Genomic DNA, 5,664 nt, shown 5'->3' with positions numbered 1-5,664 from the left:
TTAAAGTACTTCAGATGTCAAGAACACATTGTTCAGACTTGCCCCTCATGTATTTTTGTCCCTTTTCTGAATTAAAATTACCAGTACTTGCGTTTTTATCAAAATGAGTGACAGCTCGCGTTATTACGGTTGACAGTTGTTATGGAAGGTTTGCTTGGGCAAAGAACTCTAATTAAAAGTGAAGAACGTATTAACTGTGTCTGTAAGTTAATTTAGTTTTTGAGCCTTGTGAGTGTATGGGCTGTCAGAACAGTGTCCAGATGTCAACGAACTAAAATAACAGACTCTTTCAACTATGGTTGCACAGCAAATAACGAATATGTGGTCATGAACTACAGGTTCTGGTCATTCACTACCTTTAGCATACTATTTATACCTGTGTTAATTGAATTTCAGATTAAAAAAGACAGACGAAATTGAAAGGTTTGATTAGCTTCCCTGTTGGTTTAGCGCAATTATTTCGTGACAGTCCATTAAAGTAATTAGCACAGATATTTCTCAGAATACTGTTCCATTGAAAATTATTTCCTGTTGAACATCATCGTTAGCATTGTACCACATTATATTAACGTTTAACACCTCTAGTTGATGCATGTTATTTACTTAGAAGTTTCAGGTATCTGAGATAGTAATTTCCATAACAATATCATTGGAAGGTGACAGTACTGCTATGCCCCAGGATAGTATCCCTGGCAGACACTAAAAGTTCATCCAAATTCTACCTCGGCAGCTGTTGGAAGCTGAACTACATGTTTCAATAACCAGTAGACTGCCAGCTAAAGGGAAATGCTGAACGAGCTGTGGCAGACTATGAAGTTGTTGCAGCACAGGGGAACGACTGAGTGCTGAAGTCTTCAAGTGAAGCGTAATGACATTGTGGAAGCCAAGAGATACCGGCATACTAATGACAAAGCAGTGTGTCATAAGGAGGCCTAGGTACAACACAACAATAATGGTTCAGGTGCCAAACCACAAAAACAGCTCCTGAAACGCAAAGTTGCGAAAATCCGAACTCACTAGGCGAGCTGACCACGAAGGTAAACCAGGCAGATAATGGCACTGCCATCCACAGCACTGCAGAGTGCATGGAAAGTAACAATGTAAACACGCCACCATTCTTAACGTATGTCTGATTGCTGACTGCGGATTGCTGACTGCCCAGTGCGTAGTTTTAGCCCATGTGTAGCTAGCCAATGAGAAGGGAGGTTGTGGAGATCGACCCTCGGCATGCCTGGCTGTCTTTGATTGTCTAGGATGCCTCGAGTCTGGTGGGAAGAACGCTGCTGCTGCCAGCTGAACTGCCAACTTTCAAGGCAATGCTAATGGGACACAGAGTCCGCCATATCTTTGCAGGCCTGCTGAAGGCCTGACCAATGATCATACCCCTTCGAGATAGAGGGCCCTGCTGCTGCTGATCCCATTCCTGAGGCCCACACAGATGCTGCCAGCTCCTGTCTCCTAAATGGGGGCGAGTACATCGGGTGGACCTGAGCGTACAGCTTCTGAGTGCAAATCTTCACCAACAACGAAAGCATTTTGGAGGTCGATACGTATAGATGAAGGCCACCAGTGTCCACAGGTTGAGAGTCACCCCGTGACACAATCACCACCAACCCCCCACCCCCCCACCCCCACTCCAACACTTCACTGTGGTGATGGAACCACGAGTCACACACATACTGACCGTCGACTCTCTGACGAGTCTCCCACTTTACTCACCCAACTGTGGTGTGGTGATTTGGAAGAAAATCCTGTATTTCTGCTTAATAAATGTGTTATTGTCTGTGATTCTCCTGTGGTGCTCTTGAGTATAGCTAGGTCTTCGTTATGACATTCTTCTCAGCTCTCTCCTGATGACGGAAGGATTGGGCTCCTATAATACCTTTAGAGGGATTTGATGCTCTTTCCTAAACGGCTGTATGACTGAATCTATGCATAATGAATTTCACTCGCCTTCCATTGTAGCATATTTTCTAATCATCATAAATCCATGAAGTAACCCTTTTCTGTTTGATAATTACATGTCATTTCAAACGAAGAGTTTCATACCACATCTTTTTGAAGAAATAATTTTTCCTATACATCTTCTTTACTTCTTCTCTTATCACTTCATATCAAAGTTCTGCACTGCATTTTTTGTATTCAATTTCAAATGAGTCTTATTTGTTGAATTACGTATCACACATTTTTCACTCCAAAGTGAAGCTACGTCTGTCGTAGCAGAATTTTCAACTGCGTTTATCTCAGTGTACCTTTGATGCCTTCCTTCTGGCATTTAGAGTAACCTCGCTTCCTAAACAGCTGAATCGTTACACTTGCTATACTACACATTTTTCAGTTTTAAATTTCACCAAATTTCTGTCTTTCTTCATCTTCAGTAACATTTTGCCAATCATTAAAATGACTTCTACGGGGCTGATGATCGCACAGTTGAGCGCCTCACAAACCAAACGTCATAAGCCTGGGGCTTCGAGAGGCCTCAGCCACGCTAACCACTTAACTGTGAAGGCAGATGCTGTGGTATGGTGCTAATGTATTACGCTCTTATACGGAAAACAAAGTGTCACAGGGAGGTTTCTGTTCCACGAAATCTCCACAGATCGTCCTATACAGGACACATCTGCAGACGCTGTTTCTTGGGGCTGTCAAGTCTTGCCTCACTGCTATATCCCGCAAACATCATTGGTAAAAATTGTCTGAAGGATGAAAGTGTAAAGAAGGAATATGACTCTCATCAAGTTTCATGGCTGATACAACACATTTTGGAGTTAATAAATAAGACTTAATCGTAGCACCTCACAAATCCTGCTTAAAAGGTACATAGCTCCATCGAAAAAAAATTATTGTTTGCTCTACAGAGCGAGGCGCCACTTTTAGAATCGTTAAATAATTTTAGAAAGATTCTCATTTTTCAAGTCATTCTACGTATATATGAAGGAAATAAACGAAGCTTACATTGTTAATAATTTAATGTGACATTTTTCTCGAAGGATAACGACACAATATGGAAGTATGGAGCTAAAGCTCCTTGTTTGTTTCAAGTTTTACCATATACGTTATTATGAGTTGTCCATTGTTCATTGCATGATCTTATCTAGCCTGGACTTATGCTGGTATTTACGATTGTCGCCTTTTTTTCTTATGTATGTAAGTGTAACTTCTGATTGGAGGAATACGTATTGTAAACATTCAGCAAACCTTCTTTACGTAGTTGGGTGTGAGGTCCACCAGTTATGCAAAACACCGTCTTTTCTCAGTATACAAACATGTTTCGGCACCACTGTGCCATCACCAGCGGGTTTTCGTTTTTATTTATTCTGTAACGTGAACATTTTTGTTAAATTATCATAAAATTATGTGGATGTTTAGTTCAAACAACAGATCGTTTCTTTTTGTAAATACGTTTACATTTGGTGTGCATGAATTTTCCGGATCACTTGTGTGTTAATTACTACAGGTAGCTTTTAATCTGGAAACAAACGATGTTGATGATAAAGTTTTTTGTTTTGAGTTCACCTATCTTCTTGAATGTAATTTAGTTTGTCGCGATGTTTTCGCGCCTACATTCGTTTTTACTTACGTTTTCGTATGGCAAGTGCTTGTTTTACTTAGGTTTTCCTGCGGCAAGTGCTTTACAACTAAAACACATAAGCTAAAGTACTTTCCCCAGGTCTCAGGTGGAATCATCGACACATTAAAACACCCATTTATTAAGATCGAATTAATGAACTGAATTTAAAATAAAAAAAGTCTTTCATTATTTACAATGTAATAAACATAAAATAGAACTACTACAATACTTATTTACAATGAACACATTACTGCACTGACATGGTGCAGAAGTAGTTAGATCGTAATACATATACATATATATACACAGGGTGTCCCAGCTATCTTGTCCACGCAAAATATCTCTGGAACAATAACAGCTATTGGAAAACGACTTTCACCGGTATCAATGTAGGGCTGGGTCCCATGAATTGACATATTTGGAAACATTCTAAAACGAAAGCATATGTGTTTTTTAACACAAACTTATGTTCATTTAAATGAACCTCCTATATTTTTTCTTCAGCAATCCATAGCATGACAAAGCACATACACAATGGCGTTGATTGCATCGCAATATTCCCATTACATCCCGAGATATTAAGACGCGGAGTTGACGCTTGAGACACCCGACATGCGCTGCTAGCGCACGTCCTGAGGCTCAAGCGTGAACCCCACGCTGCCCGTAACCGCGATGTGATTGACATGTGTAATCACACCTCCATACTTATCAAGAGGTCAGAAACGAATAATACGGTCTGCTGCCATCAACTCTCATAAGCACATAGTGGTTTCCCTCTTGTACGTTTTACGTATCTACGTACACAATATGAACCAGTACCGATCGGTGTACACCCGTCAGGTTGTCTTATTTATCCTGCACACCCAAAATAAGATTTATCTAATGCGTTATATGACCCATTGTGCCTGTCGCGCAGGGCCTGGCTCTACCTAGTCAAGTGTCCAACGTAGTTCCCACTACTGCCACAGTTACCACTTCGCCTTGTTTATGATTTGCGACCCATGCCAACTCCTGTACTCCACCACCCTCCGAGCATCCCATTTGTTGTTGCTTTGGCGTGCAGTACACCGCTTGCCAGTGTAGTCGTGCATCAGAGTAATCTAGTGACGGCACGGAGATAGTACACATTGTGAATAAACGTTGTGTTGTGGAACTTATACTGTACAGTATAATGTACACACATGAAGGGTATGGTAGAAATGCTGCTGATCTATGGAGAATGTACGGTGACGGGAAATACGTTATGAGATTAGTTGTTTGTTAATAGTACTGTTAGCGAACATTATGATTATTAAGTTAATATGTCTGTTTTCTACCCTACTCTTCATACCTGTACTGTACCCTGTTGTAGGTGAACGAAATGCTGTTCAGGCAGAACGACTGTACAGAAGACGATTTCCTGACAAGCCATCGCCTTCGCGCCGGATGTTTGGTCGTCTCACATCTCGTCTACGTGAAACGGGAAGCTGAAATCCAAGACCTCGACATCGTCCTAGAACACGCACAGATGAACGTGCTGAAGTTGCTGTGCTCGCTACCATAGCTGTGAATCCTCAAATCAGCTCACGTCAAATTGAACGTGAAGTTGGTGTGTCGAAATCAAGTACACAGCGTATTCTTAAACGTCATAAATTTCATCCTTACTATGTTCATTTACACCAGGATCTTCATGGAAATGACTTCCGCAATAGGGTAACATTTTGTCGGTGGGCTCAGCAAAAACTTCTGACTAATCCAAATTTTTTTGCAGATGTTCTCTTTACCGACGAGGAATCATTCTCCACCAAAGGAATTGTCAATATGAGGAATACGCATTATTGGTCCGCAGACAGTCCAAAATGGCTCCGTCAGATAGAGCATCAACGTCCGTGGAAAGTTAATGTTTGGTGTGGGATTATTGGAGATACCATTATCGGACCTTTCTTTATAAATGGCATCCAAAATGGCAGACAGTACTCCAGATTTACACGACACAATCTTCCTGTTCTCTTGGACACCGTACCCCTGAACCGGAGAATGGTCATGTGGTATCAGCATGACGGATGCCCAGCACATAACGCCTTACGAGCACGACGACTTCTGAACCGTAAGTT

Source organism: Schistocerca cancellata, chromosome 1, assembly GCF_023864275.1.
Source record: "Schistocerca cancellata isolate TAMUIC-IGC-003103 chromosome 1, iqSchCanc2.1, whole genome shotgun sequence".
In the NCBI taxonomy this organism is placed as follows: domain Eukaryota; kingdom Metazoa; phylum Arthropoda; class Insecta; order Orthoptera; family Acrididae; genus Schistocerca; species Schistocerca cancellata.
This window is presented reverse-complemented; position numbering follows the sequence as displayed.